A 17,471-nucleotide genomic window follows, 5' to 3' on the forward strand; every position below is an offset into this window, starting at 1 on the left:
TGACTTACAAAAAGTGGTTCACATATCCAACCCTTCACTTCCTTTAAAACCTTCATAGAAATATTACCTGGCCTAAAATCCTTGTGATTCGTTAGATTTCCTAATATTTTATGAAACTCACAATTTACACAACTGTCTGGTTCAACTTTGTGTTCATCCATCAATTCATACAACTGTCTTGTTCAACTTTGTTTTCATGTATCAATTTATACAACTGTCTTGTTCAACTTTGTTTTCATCCATCACTTTATACAACTGTCTTGTTCAACTTTGTTTTCATGTATCAATTTATACAACTGTCTTGTTCAACTTTGTTTTCATCCATCAATTTATACAACTGTCTTGTTCAACTTTGTTTTCATCCATCAGTTTATACAGCTGTCTTGTTCAACTTTGTTTTCATCTATCAATTTATACAACTGTCTTGTTCAACTTTGTTTTCATGTATCAATTTATACAACTGTCTTGTTCAACTTTGTTTTCATACATCAGTTTATACAACTGTCTTGTTCAACTTTGTTTTCATCCATCAATTTATACAATTGTCTTGTTCAACTTTGTTTTCATGTATCAATTTATACAACTGTCTTGTTCAACTTTGTTTTCATGTATCAATTTATACAACTGTCTTGTTCAACTTTGTTTTCATGTATCAATTTATACAACTGTCCTGTTCAACTTTGTTTTCATCCATCAATTTATACAACTGTCTTGTTCAACTTTGTTTTCATCTATCAATTTATACAACTGTCTTGTTCAACTTTGTTTTCATCTATCAATTTATACAACTGTCTTGTTCAACTTTGTTTTCATCTATCAATTTATACAACTGTCTTGTTCAACTTTGTTTTCATCTATCAATTTATACAACTGTCTTGTTCAACTTTGTTTTCATTCATCAATTTATACAACTGTCTTGTTCAACTTTGTTTTCATCTATCAATTTATACAACTGTCTTGTTCAACTTTGTTTTCATTCATTAATTTATACAACTGTTTTGTTCAACTTTGTTTTCATCCATCAATTTATACAACTGTTTTGTTCAACTTTGTTTTCATCCATCAATTTATACAACTTTCTTGTTCAACTTTGTTTTCATCCATCAATTTATACAACTGTTTTGTTCAACTTTGTTTTCATCCATCAATTTATACAACTGTCTTGTTCAACTTTCTTTTCATCCATCAATTTATACAACTGTCTTGTTCAACTTTGTTTTCATCCATCAATTTATACAACTGTCTTGTTCAACTTTGTTTTCATTCATTAATTTATACAACTGTCTTGTTCAACTTTGTTTTCATTCATCAATTTATACAATTGTCTTGTTCAACTTTGTTTTCATCTATCAATTTATACAACTGTCTTGTTCAACTTTGTTTTCATCTATCAATTTATACAACTGTCTTGTTCAACTTTGTTTTCATGTATCAATTTATACAACTGTCCTGTTCAATTTTGTTTTCATCCATCAATTTATACAACTGTCCTGTTCAACTTTGTTTTTATGTATCAATTTATACAATTGTCTTGTTCAACTTTGTTTTCATCTATCAATTTATACAACTGTCTTGTTCAACTTTGTTTTCATTCATCAATTTATACAACTGTCTTGTTCAACTTTGTTTTCATCCACCAGTTTATACAACTGTCTTGTTCAACTTTGTTTTCATCTATCAATTTATACAACTGTTTTGTTCAACTTTGTTTTCATCCATCAATTTATACAACTGTCTTGTTCAACTTTCTTTTCATCCATCAATTTATACAACTGTCTTGTTCAACTTTGTTTTCATCCATCAATTTATACAACTGTCTTGTTCAACTTTCTTTTCATCCATCAATTTATACAACTGTCTTGTTCAACTTTGTTTTCATTCATTAATTTATACAACTGTCTTGTTCAACTTTGTTTTCATCCACCAGTTTATAGAACTGTCTTGTTCAACTTTGTTTTCATCTATCAATTTATACAATTGTCTTGTTCAACTTTGTTTTCATCTATCAATTTATACAACTGTCTTGTTCAACTTTGTTTTCATGTATCAATTTATACAACTGTCTTGTTCAACTTTGTTTTCATTCATCAATTTATACAACTGTCTTGTTCAACTTTCTTTTCATCCACCAGTTTATACAACTGTCTTGTTCAACTTTGTTTTCATCTATCAATTTATACAACTGTTTTGTTCAACTTTGTTTTCATCCATCAATTTATACAACTGTCTTGTTCAACTTTCTTTTCATCCATCAATTTATACAACTGTCTTGTTCAACTTTCTTTTCATCCATCAATTTATACAACTGTCTTGTTCAACTTTGTTTTCATTCATTAATTTATACAACTGTCTTGTTCAACTTTGTTTTCATTCATTAATTTATACAACTGTCTTGTTCAACTTTGTTTTCATCCATCAACTGATACAACTGTCTTGTTCAACTTTGTTTTCATCCATCAATTTATACAACTGTCTTGTTCAACTTTGTTTTCATCCACCAGTTTATACAACTGTCTTGTTCAACTTTGTTTTCATCTATCATATTATACAACTGTTTTGTTCAACTTTGTTTTCATCCATCAATTTATACAACTGTCTTGTTCAACTTTGTTTTCATCCATCAATTTATACAACTGTCTTGTTCAACTTTGTTTTCATCTATCAATTTATACAATTGTCTTGTTCAACTTTGTTTTCATCTATCAATTTATACAACTGTCTTGTTCAACTTTGTTTTCATCTATCAATTTATACAACTGTCTTGTTCAACTTTGTTTTCATGTATCAATTTATACAACTGTCCTGTTCAATTTTGTTTTCATCCATCAATTTATACAACTGTCCTGTTCAACTTTGTTTTTATGTATCAATTTATACAATTGTCTTGTTCAACTTTGTTTTCATCTATCAATTTATACAACTGTCTTGTTCAACTTTGTTTTCATTCATCAATTTATACAACTGTCTTGTTCAACTTTGTTTTCATCCACCAGTTTATACAACTGTCTTGTTCAACTTTGTTTTCATCTATCAATTTATACAACTGTTTTGTTCAACTTTGTTTTCATCCATCAATTTATACAACTGTCTTGTTCAACTTTCTTTTCATCCATCAATTTATACAACTGTCTTGTTCAACTTTGTTTTCATCCATCAATTTATACAACTGTCTTGTTCAACTTTCTTTTCATCCATCAATTTATACAACTGTCTTGTTCAACTTTCTTTTCATTCATTAATTTATACAACTGTCTTGTTCAACTTTGTTTTCATTCATTAATTTATACAACTGTCTTGTTCAACTTTGTTTTCATTCATCAATTTATACAACTGTCTTGTTCAACTTTGTTTTCATCCACCAGTTTATACAACTGTCTTGTTCAACTTTGTTTTCATCTATCAATTTATACAATTGTCTTGTTCAACTTTGTTTTCATCTATCAATTTATACAACTGTCTTGTTCAACTTTGTTTTCATTCATCAATTTATACAACTGTCTTGTTCAACTTTGTTTTCATTCATCAATTTATACAACTGTCTTGTTCAACTTTGTTTTCATCCACCAGTTTATACAACTGTCTTGTTCAACTTTGTTTTCATCTATCAATTTATACAACTGTTTTGTTCAACTTTGTTTTCATCCATCAATTTATACAACTGTCTTGTTCAACTTTCTTTTCATCCATCAATTTATACAACTGTCTTGTTCAACTTTCTTTTCATCCATCAATTTATACAACTGTCTTGTTCAACTTTGTTTTCATTCATTAATTTATACAACTGTCTTGTTCAACTTTGTTTTCATTCATTAATTTATACAACTGTCTTGTTCAACTTTGTTTTCATTCATCAATTTATACAACTGTCTTGTTCAACTTTGTTTTCATTCATCAATTTATACAACTGTCTTGTTCAACTTTGTTTTCATCCATCAGTTTATACAACTGTCTTGTTCAACTTTGTTTTCATCCATCAATTTATACAACTGTCTTGTTCAACTTTGTTTTCATCCATCAATTTATACAACTGTCTTGTTCAACTTTCTTTTCATCCATCAATTTATACAACTGTCTTGTTCAACTTTGTTTTCATTCATTAATTTATACAACTGTCTTGTTCAACTTTGTTTTCATTCATTAATTTATACAACTGTCCTGTTCAACTTTGTTTTCATTCATCAATTTATACAACTGTCTTGTTCAACTTTGTTTTCATTCATCAATTTATACAACTGTCCTCTTCAACTTTGTTTTCATGTATCAATTTATACAACTGTCCTCTTCAACTTTGTTTTCATGTATCAATTTATACAACTGTCTTGTTCAACTTTGTGTTCATCCATCAGTTTATATAACTGTCTTGTTCAACTTTGTGTTCATCCATCACTTTATACAACTGTCTTGTTCAACTTTGTTTTCATCCATCAACTGATACAACTGTCTTGTTCAACTTTGTTTTCATCCATCAATTTATACAACTGTCTTGTTCAACTTTGTTTTCATCCATCAATTTATACAACTGTCTTGTTCAACTTTGTTTTCATTCATTAATTTATACAACTGTTTTGTTCAACTTTGTTTTCATCCATCAATTTATACAACTGTCTTGTTCAACTTTGTTTTCATCCATCAATTTATACAACTCTTTTGTTCAACTTTGTTTTCATGTATCAATTTATACAACTGTCTTGTTCAACTTTGTTTTCATCCATCAATTTATACAACTGTCTTGTTCAACTTTGTTTTCATGTATCAATTTATACAACTGTCTTGTTCAACTTTGTTTTCATCCATCAATTTATACAACTGTCTTGTTCAACTTTGTTTTCATCTATCAAGTTATACAACTGTTTTGTTCAACTTTGTTTTCATCCATCAATTTATACAACTGTCTTGTTCAACTTTGTTTTCATCCATCAATTTATACAACTGTCTTGTTCAACTTTGTTTTCATTCATTAATTATACAACTGTCTTGTTCAACTTTGTTTTCATTCATCAATTTATACAACTGTCTTGTTCAACTTTGTTTTCATCCACTAGTTTATACAACTGTCTTGTTCAACTTTGTTTTCATCCACTAGTTTATACAACTGTCTTGTTCAACTTTGTTTTCATCTATCAATTTATACAAGTGTCTTGTTCAACTTTGTTTTCATCCATCAATTTATACAACTGTCTTTTTCAACTTTGTTTTCATCCATCAGTTTATACAACTGTCTTATTCAACTTTGTTTTCATCAATCAATTTATACAACTGTCTTGTTCAACTTTGTTTTCATCCATTATTTTATACAACTGTTTTGTTCAACTTTGTTTTCATCCATCAATTTATACAACTGTCTTGTTCAACTTTGTTTTCATCCATCAATTTATACAACTGTCTTGTTCAACTTTGTTTTCATCCATCAATTTTTACAACTGTCTTGTTCAACTTTGTTTTCATTCATTAATTTATACAACTGTCTTGTTCAACTTTGTTTTCATTCATCAATTTATACAACTGTCTTGTTCAACTTTGTTTTCATCCACCAGTTTATACAACTGTCTTATTCAACTTTGTTTTCATCTATCAATTTATACAATTGTCTTGTTCAACTTTGTTTTCATCTATCAATTTATACAACTGTCTTGTTCAACTTTGTTTTCATGTATCAATTTATACAACTGTCTTGTTCAACTTTGTTTTCATCCATCAACTGATACAACTGTCTTGTTCAACTTTGTTTTCATCCATCAATTTATACAACTGTCTTGTTCAACTTTGTTTTCATCCATCAATTTATACAACTGTCTTGTTCAACTTTGTTTTCATTCATTAATTTATACAACTGTTTTGTTCAACTTTGTTTTCATCCATCAATTTATACAACTGTCTTGTTCAACTTTGTTTTCATCCATCAATTTATACAACTGTCTTGTTCAACTTTGTTTTCATCCATCAATTTATACAACTGTCTTGTTCAACTTTGTTTTCATCCATCAATTTATACAACTGTCTTGTTCAACTTTGTTTTCATCCATCAATTTATACAACTGTCTTGTTAGACTTTGTTTTCATCCATCAATTTATACAACTGTCTTGTTCAACTTTGTTTTCATCCATCAATTTATACAACTGTCCTGTTCAATTTTGTTTTCATTCATTAATTTATACAACTGTCCTGTTCAATTTTGTTTTCATGTATAAATTTATACAACTGTCCTGTTCAACTTTGTTTTCATTCATCAATTTATACAACTGTCTTGTTCAACTTTGTTTTCATTCATCAATTTATACAACTGTCCTCTTCAACTTTGTTTTCATGTATCAATTTATACAACTGTCCTCTTCAACTTTGTTTTCATGTATCAATTTATACAACTGTCTTGTTCAACTTTGTGTTCATCCATCAGTTTATATAACTGTCTTGTTCAACTTTGTGTTCATCCATCACTTTATACAACTGTCTTGTTCAACTTTGTTTTCATCCATCAACTGATACAACTGTCTTGTTCAACTTTGTTTTCATCCATCAATTTATACAACTGTCTTGTTCAACTTTGTTTTCATCCATCAATTTATACAACTGTCTTGTTCAACTTTGTTTTCATTCATTAATTTATACAACTGTTTTGTTCAACTTTGTTTTCATCCATCAATTTATACAACTGTCTTGTTCAACTTTGTTTTCATCCATCAATTTATACAACTCTTTTGTTCAACTTTGTTTTCATGTATCAATTTATACAACTGTCTTGTTCAACTTTGTTTTCATCCATCAATTTATACAACTGTCTTGTTCAATTTTGTTTTCATGTATCAATTTATACAACTGTCTTGTTCAACTTTGTTTTCATCCATCAATTTATACAACTGTCTTGTTCAACTTTGTTTTCATCTATCAAGTTATACAACTGTTTTGTTCAACTTTGTTTTCATCCATCAATTTATACAACTGTCTTGTTCAACTTTGTTTTCATCCATCAATTTATACAACTGTCTTGTTCAACTTTGTTTTCATCCATCAATTTATACAACTGTCTTGTTCAACTTTGTTTTCATTCATTAATTATACAACTGTCTTGTTCAACTTTGTTTTCATTCATCAATTTATACAACTGTCTTGTTCAACTTTGTTTTCATCCACTAGTTTATACAACTGTCTTGTTCAACTTTGTTTTCATCTATCAATTTATACAATTGTCTTGTTCAACTTTGTTTTCATCCATCAATTTATACAACTGTCTTGTTCAACTTTGTTTTCATCCATCAATTTTTACAACTGTCTTGTTCAACTTTGTTTTCATTCATTAATTTATACAACTGTCTTGTTCAACTTTGTTTTCATTCATCAATTTATACAACTGTCTTGTTCAACTTTGTTTTCATCCACCAGTTTATACAACTGTCTTATTCAACTTTGTTTTCATCTATCAATTTATACAATTGTCTTGTTCAACTTTGTTTTCATCTATCAATTTATACAACTGTCTTGTTCAACTTTGTTTTCATGTATCAATTTATACAACTGTCTTGTTCAACTTTGTTTTCATCCATCAACTGATACAACTGTCTTGTTCAACTTTGTTTTCATCCATCAATTTATACAACTGTCTTGTTCAACTTTGTTTTCATCCATCAATTTATACAACTGTCTTGTTCACTTTGTTTTCATTCATTAATTTATACAACTGTTTTGTTCAACTTTGTTTTCATCCATCAATTTATACAACTGTCTTGTTCAACTTTGTTTTCATCCATCAATTTATACAACTGTCTTGTTCAACTTTGTTTTCATCCATCAATTTATACAACTGTCTTGTTCAACTTTGTTTTCATCCATCAATTTATACAACTGTCTTGTTCAACTTTGTTTTCATCCATCAATTTATACAACTGTCTTGTTAGACTTTGTTTTCATCCATCAATTTATACAACTGTCTTGTTCAACTTTGTTTTCATCCATCAATTTATACAACTGTCTTGTTGAACTTTGTTTTCATCCATCAATTTATACAACTGTCCTGTTCAATTTTGTTTTCATTCATTAATTTATACAACTGTCCTGTTCAATTTTGTTTTCATGTATAAATTTATACAACTGTCCTGTTCAACTTTGTTTTCATTCATCAATTTATACAACTGTCTTGTTCAACTTTGTTTTCATTCATCAATTTATACAACTGTCCTCTTCAACTTTGTTTTCATGTATCAATTTATACAACTGTCCTCTTCAACTTTGTTTTCATGTATCAATTTATACAACTGTCTTGTTCAACTTTGTGTTCATCCATCAGTTTATATAACTGTCTTGTTCAACTTTGTGTTCATCCATCACTTTATACAACTGTCTTGTTCAACTTTGTTTTCATCCATCAACTGATACAACTGTCTTGTTCAACTTTGTTTTCATCCATCAATTTATACAACTGTCTTGTTCAACTTTGTTTTCATCCATCAATTTATACAACTGTCTTGTTCAACTTTGTTTTCATTCATTAATTTATACAACTGTTTTGTTCAACTTTGTTTTCATCCATCAATTTATACAACTGTCTTGTTCAACTTTGTTTTCATCCATCAATTTATACAACTCTTTTGTTCAACTTTGTTTTCATGTATCAATTTATACAACTGTCTTGTTCAACTTTGTTTTCATCCATCAATTTATACAACTGTCTTGTTCAATTTTGTTTTCATGTATCAATTTATACAACTGTCTTGTTCAACTTTGTTTTCATCCATCAATTTATACAACTGTCTTGTTCAACTTTGTTTTCATCCATCAATTTATACAACTGTCTTGTTCAACTTTGTTTTCATCCATCAATTTATACAACTGTCTTGTTCAACTTTGTTTTCATCCATCAACTGATACAACTGTCTTGTTCAACTTTGTTTTCATTTATACAACTGTCTTGTTCATCAATTTATACAACTGTCTTGTTCAACTTTGTTTTCATCCATCAATTTATACAACTGTCTTGTTCAACTTTGTTTTCATTCATCCATCAATTTATACAACTGTTTTGTTCAACTTTGTTTTCATCCATCAATTTATACAACTGTCTTGTTCAACTTTGTTTTCATCCATCAATTTATACAACTGTCTTTTGTTCAACTTTGTTTTCATCTATCAATTTATACAACTGTCTTGTTCAACTTTGTTTTCATCCATCAATTTATACAACTGTCTTGTTCAACTTTGTTTTCATCCATCAATTTATACAACTGTCTTGTTCAACTTTGTTTTCATCCATCAATTTATACAACTGTCTTGTTCAACTTTGTTTTCATCTATCAAGTTATACAACTGTTTTGTTCAACTTTGTTTTCATCCATCAATTTATACAACTGTCTTGTTCAACTTTCTTTTCATCCATCAATTTATACAACTGTCTTGTTCAACTTTGTTTTCATCCATCAATTTATACAACTGTCTTGTTCAACTTTGTTTTCATCCATCAATTTATACAACTGTCTTGTTCAACTTTGTTTTCATTCATTAATTTATACAACTGTTTTGTTCAACTTTGTTTTCATCCATCAATTTATACAACTGTCTTGTTCAACTTTGTTTTCATCCATCAATTTATACAACTGTCTTGTTCAACTTTGTTTTCATCCATCAATTTATACAACTGTCTTGTTCAACTTTGTTTTCATCCATCAATTTATACAACTGTCTTGTTCAACTTTGTTTTCATCCATCAATTTATACAACTGTCTTGTTAGACTTTGTTTTCATCCATCAATTTATACAACTGTCTTGTTCAACTTTGTTTTCATCCATCAATTTATACAACTGTCCTGTTCAATTTTGTTTTCATTCATTAATTTATACAACTGTCCTGTTCAATTTTGTTTTCATGTATAAATTTATACAACTGTCCTGTTCAACTTTGTTTTCATTCATCAATTTATACAACTGTCTTGTTCAACTTTGTTTTCATTCATCAATTTATACAACTGTCCTCTTCAACTTTGTTTTCATGTATCAATTTATACAACTGTCCTCTTCAACTTTGTTTTCATGTATCAATTTATACAACTGTCTTGTTCAACTTTGTGTTCATCCATCAGTTTATATAACTGTCTTGTTCAACTTTGTGTTCATCCATCACTTTATACAACTGTCTTGTTCAACTTTGTTTTCATCCATCAACTGATACAACTGTCTTGTTCAACTTTGTTTTCATCCATCAATTTATACAACTGTCTTGTTCAACTTTGTTTTCATCCATCAATTTATACAACTGTCTTGTTCAACTTTGTTTTCATTCATTAATTTATACAACTGTTTTGTTCAACTTTGTTTTCATCCATCAATTTATACAACTGTCTTGTTCAACTTTGTTTTCATCCATCAATTTATACAACTCTTTTGTTCAACTTTGTTTTCATGTATCAATTTATACAACTGTCTTGTTCAACTTTGTTTTCATCCATCAATTTATACAACTGTCTTGTTCAATTTTGTTTTCATGTATCAATTTATACAACTGTCTTGTTCAACTTTGTTTTCATCCATCAATTTATACAACTGTCTTGTTCAACTTTGTTTTCATCTATCAAGTTATACAACTGTTTTGTTCAACTTTGTTTTCATCCATCAATTTATACAACTGTCTTGTTCAACTTTGTTTTCATCCATCAATTTATACAACTGTCTTGTTCAACTTTGTTTTCATCCATCAATTTATACAACTGTCTTGTTCAACTTTGTTTTCATTCATTAATTATACAACTGTCTTGTTCAACTTTGTTTTCATTCATCAATTTATACAACTGTCTTGTTCAACTTTGTTTTCATCCACTAGTTTATACAACTGTCTTGTTCAACTTTGTTTTCATCTATCAATTTATACAATTGTCTTGTTCAACTTTGTTTTCATCCATCAATTTATACAACTGTCTTGTTCAACTTTGTTTTCATCCATCAATTTATACAACTGTCTTGTTCAACTTTGTTTTCATTCATTAATTTATACAACTGTCTTGTTCAACTTTGTTTTCATTCATCAATTTATACAACTGTCTTGTTCAACTTTGTTTTCATCCACCAGTTTATACAACTGTCTTATTCAACTTTGTTTTCATCTATCAATTTATACAATTGTCTTGTTCAACTTTGTTTTCATCTATCAATTTATACAACTGTCTTGTTCAACTTTGTTTTCATGTATCAATTTATACAACTGTCTTGTTCAACTTTGTTTTCATCCATCAACTGATACAACTGTCTTGTTCAACTTTGTTTTCATCCATCAATTTATACAACTGTCTTGTTCAACTTTGTTTTCATCCATCAATTTATACAACTGTCTTGTTCACTTTGTTTTCATTCATTAATTTATACAACTGTTTTGTTCAACTTTGTTTTCATCCATCAATTTATACAACTGTCTTGTTCAACTTTGTTTTCATCCATCAATTTATACAACTGTCTTGTTCAACTTTGTTTTCATCCATCAATTTATACAACTGTCTTGTTCAACTTTGTTTTCATCCATCAATTTATACAACTGTCTTGTTCAACTTTGTTTTCATCCATCAATTTATACAACTGTCTTGTTAGACTTTGTTTTCATCCATCAATTTATACAACTGTCTTGTTCAACTTTGTTTTCATCCATCAATTTATACAACTGTCTTGTTCAACTTTGTTTTCATCCATCAATTTATACAACTGTCCTGTTCAATTTTGTTTTCATTCATTAATTTATACAACTGTCCTGTTCAACTTTGTTTTCATGTATAAATTTATACAACTGTCCTGTTCAACTTTGTTTTCATTCATCAATTTATACAACTGTCTTGTTCAACTTTGTTTTCATTCATCAATTTATACAACTGTCCTCTTCAACTTTGTTTTCATGTATCAATTTATACAACTGTCCTCTTCAACTTTGTTTTCATGTATCAATTTATACAACTGTCTTGTTCAACTTTGTTTTCATCCATCAATTTATACAACTGTCTTGTTCAACTTTGTTTTCATCCATCAATTTATACAACTGTCTTGTTCAACTTTGTTTTCATCCATCAACTGATACAACTGTCTTGTTCAACTTTGTTTTCATCCATCAATTTATACAACTGTCTTGTTCAACTTTGTTTTCATCCATCAATTTATACAACTGTCTTGTTCAACTTTGTTTTCATTCATTAATTTATACAACTGTTTTGTTCAACTTTGTTTTCATCCATCAATTTATACAACTGTCTTGTTCAACTTTGTTTTCATCCATCAATTTATACAACTGTCTTGTTCAACTTTGTTTTCATGTATCAATTTATACAACTGTCTTGTTCAACTTTGTTTTCATCCATCAATTTATACAACTGTCTTGTTCAACTTTGTTTTCATGTATCAATTTATACAACTGTCTTGTTCAACTTTGTTTTCATCCATCAATTTATACAACTGTCTTGTTCAACTTTGTTTTCATCCATCAATTTATACAACTGTCTTGTTCAACTTTGTTTTCATCCATCAATTTATACAACTGTCTTGTTCAACTTTGTTTTCATCCATCAATTTATACAACTGTCTTGTTCAACTTTGTTTTCATTCATTAATTTATACATCAACTTTGTTTTCATCCATCAATTTATACAACTGTCTTGTTCAACTTTGTTTTCATCCATCAACTTTTGTTCAACTTTGTTTTCATGTATCAATTTATACAACTGTCTTGTTCAACTTTGTTTTCATCCATCAATTTATACAACTGTCTTGTTCAACTTTGTTTTCATCATCATCAATTTATACAACTGTCTTGTTCAACTTTGTTTTCATCCATCAACTTTATACAACTGTCTTGTTCAACTTTGTTTTCATCCATCAATTTATACAACTGTCTTGTTCAACTTTGTTTTCATCCATCAATTTATACAACTGTTTGTTCAACTTTGTTTTCATCAATTTATACAACTGTCTTGTTCAACTTTGTTTTCATCCATCAATTTATACAACTGTCTTGTTCAACTTTGTTTTCATCCATCAATTTATACAACTGTCTTGTTCAACTTTGTTTTCATCCATCAATTTATACAACTGTCTTGTTCAACTTTGTTTTCATCCATCAATTTATACAACTGTCTTGTTCAACTTTGTTTTCATCCATCAATTTATACAACTGTCTTGTTCAACTTTGTTTTCATCCATCAATTTATACAACTGTCTTGTTCAACTTTGTTTTCATCCATCAATTTATACAACTGTCTTGTTCAACTTTGTTTTCATCCATCAATTTATACAACTGTCTTGTTCAACTTTGTTTTCATCCATCAATTTATACAACTGTCTTGTTCAACTTTGTTTTCATCCATCAATTTATACAACTGTCTTGTTCAACTTTGTTTTCATTCATTAATTTATACAACTGTCTTGTTCAACTTTGTTTTCATCCATCAATTTATACAACTGTCTTGTTCAACTTTGTTTTCATCCATCAATTTATACAACTGTCTTATTCAACTTTGTTTTCTTCTATCAATTTATACAACTGTCTTGTTCAACTTTGTTTTCATCCATCAATTTATACAACTGTCTTGTTCAACTTTGTTTTCATCCATCACTTTATACAACTGTCTTGTTCAACTTTGTTTTCATCCATCAATTTATACAACTGTCTTGTTCAACTTTGTTTTCATTTGTTTTCATCAATTTATACAACTGTCTTGTTCAACTTTGTTTTCATCCATCAATTTATACAACTGTCTTGTTCAACTTTGTTTTCATCCATCAATTTATACAACTGTCTTGTTCAACTTTGTTTTCATCCATCAATTTATACAACTGTCTTGTTCAACTTTGTTTTCATCCATCAATTTATACAACTGTTTGTTCATTTGTTTTCATCAACTGTCTTGTTCAACTTTGTTTTTCATTTGTTTTCATCAATTTATACAACTGTCTTGTTCAACTTTGTTTTCATCCATCAATTTATACAACTGTCTTGTTCAACTTTGTTTTCATCCAATCAACTGTCTTGTTCAACTTTGTTTTCATACAATTTATACAACTGTCTTGTTCAACTTTGTTTTCATCCATCAATTTATACAACTGTCTTGTTCAACTTTGTTTTCATCCATCAATTTATACAACTGTCTTGTTCAACTTTGTTTTCATCCATCAATTTATACAACTGTCTTGTTCAACTTTGTTTTCATCCATCAATTTATACAACTGTCTTGTTCAACTTTGTTTTCATCCATCAATTTATACAACTGTCTTGTTCAACTTTGTTTTCATCCATCAATTTATACAACTGTCTTGTTCAACTTTGTTTTCATCCATCAATTTATACAACTGTTGTTCAACTTTGTTTTCATCCATCAATTTATACAACTGTCTTGTTCAACTTTGTTTTCATCCATCAATTTATACAACTGTCTTGTTCAACTTTGTTTTCATCCAATTTATACAATTTATATCAACAACTGTCTTGTTCAACTTTGTTTTCATCCATCAATTTATACAACTGTCTTGTTCAACTTTGTTTTCATCCATCAATTTATACAACTGTCTTGTTCAACTTTGTTTTCATCCATCAATTTATACAACTGTCTTGTTTTCAATCAATTTATACAACTGTTTTTCATTTGTTTTCATCCATCAATTTATACAACTGTCTTGTTCAACTTTGTTTTCATCTGTCTTGTTCAACTTTGTTTTCATCCATCAATTTATACAACTGTCTTGTTCAACTTTGTTTTCATCCATCAATTTATACAACTGTCTTGTTCAACTTTGTTTTCATCTATCAATTTATACAACTGTCTTGTTCAACTTTGTTTTCATCCATCAATTTATACAACTGTCTTGTTCAACTTTGTTTTCATCCATCAATTTATACAACTGTCTTGTTCAACTTTGTTTTCATCCATCAATTTATACAATTTATACATCACTGTCTTGTTCAACTTTGTTTTCATTCATCAATTTATACAACTGTTTTTGTTTTCATTCATTAATTTATACAACTGTCTTGTTCAACTTTGTTTTCATCCATCAATTTATACAACTGTCTTGTTCAACTTTGTTTTCACATCAATTTATACAACTGTCTTGTTCAACTTTGTTTTCATCCATCAATTTATACAACTGTCTTGTTCAACTTTGTTTTCATCCATCAATTTATACAACTGTCTTGTTCAACTTTGTTTTCATCCATCAATTTATACAACTGTCTTGTTCAACTTTGTTTTCATCCATCAATTTATACAACTGTCTTGTTCAACTTTGTTTTCATCCATCAATTTATACAACTGTCTTGTTCAACTTTGTTTTCATCCATCAATTTATACAACTGTCTTGTTCAACTTTGTTTTCATCCATCAATTTATACAACTGTCTTGTTCAACTTTGTTTTCATCCATCAATTTATACAACTGTTATTTTCATCCACATCCATCAATTTATACAACTGTCTTGTTCAACTTTGTTTTCATCCATCAATTTATACAACTGTCTTGTTCAACTTTGTTTTCATCCATCAATTTATACAACTGTCTTGTTCAACTTTGTTTTCATCCATCAATTTATACAACTGTCTTGTTCAACTTTGTTTTCATCCATCAATTTATACAACTGTCTTGTTCAACTTTGTTTTCATCCATCAATTTATACAACTGTCTTGTTCAACTTTGTTTTCATCCATCAATTTATACAACTGTCTTGTTCAACTTTGTTTTCATCCATCAATTTATACAACTGTCTTGTTCAACTTTGTTTTCATCCATCAATTTATACAACTGTCTTGTTCAACTTTGTTTTCATCCATCAATTTATACAACTGTCTTGTTCAACTTTGTTTTCATCTATCAATTTATACAACTGTCTTGTTCAACTTTGTTTTCATCTATCAATTTATACAACTGTCTTGTTCAACTTTGTTTTCATGTATCAATTTATACAACTGTCTTGTTCAACTTTGTTTTCATCCATCAATTTATACAACTGTCTTGTTCAACTTTGTTTTCATTCATCAATTTATACAACTGTCTTGTTCAACTTTGTTTTCATTCATCAATTTATACAACTGTCTTGTTCAACATCCATCAATTTATACAACTGTCTTGTTCAACTTTGTTTTCATCCATCAATTTATACAACTGTCTTGTTCAACTTTGTTTTCATCCATCAATTTATACAACTGTCTTGTTCAACTTTGTTTTCATCCATCAATTTATACAACTGTCTTGTTCAACTTTGTTTTCATTCATCAATTTATACAACTGTCTTGTTCAACTTTGTTTTCATCCATCAATTTATACAACTGTCCTGTTCAACTTTGTTTTCATCTATCAATTTATACAACTGTCTTGTTCAACTTTGTTTTCATCCATCAATTTATACAACTGTCTTGTTCAACTTTGTTTTCATCTATCAATTTATACAACTGTCTTGTTCAACTTTGTTTTCATCTATCAATTTATACAACTGTCTTGTTCAACTTTGTTTTCATCTATCAATTTATACAACTGTCTTGTTCAACTTTGTTTTCATTCATTAATTTATACAACTGTTTTGTTCAACTTTGTTTTCATCCATCAATTTATACAACTGTCTTGTTCAACTTTGTTTTCATCCATCAATTTATACAACTGTCTTGTTCAACTTTGTTTTCATCCATCAATTTATACAACTGTCTTGTTCAACTTTGTTTTCATCCATTAATTTATACAACTGTCTTGTTCAACTTTGTTTTCATCCATCAATTTATACAACTGTCTTGTTCAACTTTGTTTTCATCCATCAATTTATACAACTGTCTTGTTCAACTTTGTTTTCATCCATCAATTTATACAACTGTCCTGTTCAATTTTGTTTTCATTCATTAATTTATACAACTGTCTTGTTCAACTTTGTTTTCATGTATCAATTTATACAACTGTCCTGTTCAACTTTGTTTTCATCTATCAATTTATACAACTGTCTTGTTCAACTTTGTTTTCATCCATCAATTTATACAACTGTCTTGTTCAACTTTGTTTTCATCTATCAATTTATACAACTGTCTTGTTCAACTTTGTTTTCATCTATCAATTTATACAACTGTCTTGTTCAACTTTGTTTTCATCTATCAATTTATACAACTGTCTTGTTCAACTTTGTTTTCATTCATCAATTTATACAACTGTCTTGTTCAACTTTGTTTTCATCCATCAATTTATACAACTGTCTTGTTCAACTTTGTTTTCATCCATCAATTTATACAACTGTCTTGTTCAACTTTGTTTTCATCCATCAATTTATACAACTGTCTTGTTCAACTTTGTTTTCATCCATCAATTTATACAACTGTCTTGTTCAACTTTGTTTTCATCCATCAATTTATACAACTGTCTTGTTCAACTTTGTTTTCATCCATCAATTTATACAACTGTCCTGTTCAATTTTGTTTTCATCCATGAATTTATTCAACTGTCTTGTTCAACTTTGTTTTCATCCATCAATTTATACAACTGTCTTGTTCAAC

The sequence above is a fragment of the Tachypleus tridentatus genome, unplaced genomic scaffold, assembly GCF_004210375.1.
Source record: "Tachypleus tridentatus isolate NWPU-2018 unplaced genomic scaffold, ASM421037v1 Hic_cluster_1, whole genome shotgun sequence".
Lineage (NCBI taxonomy): Eukaryota > Metazoa > Arthropoda > Merostomata > Xiphosura > Limulidae > Tachypleus > Tachypleus tridentatus.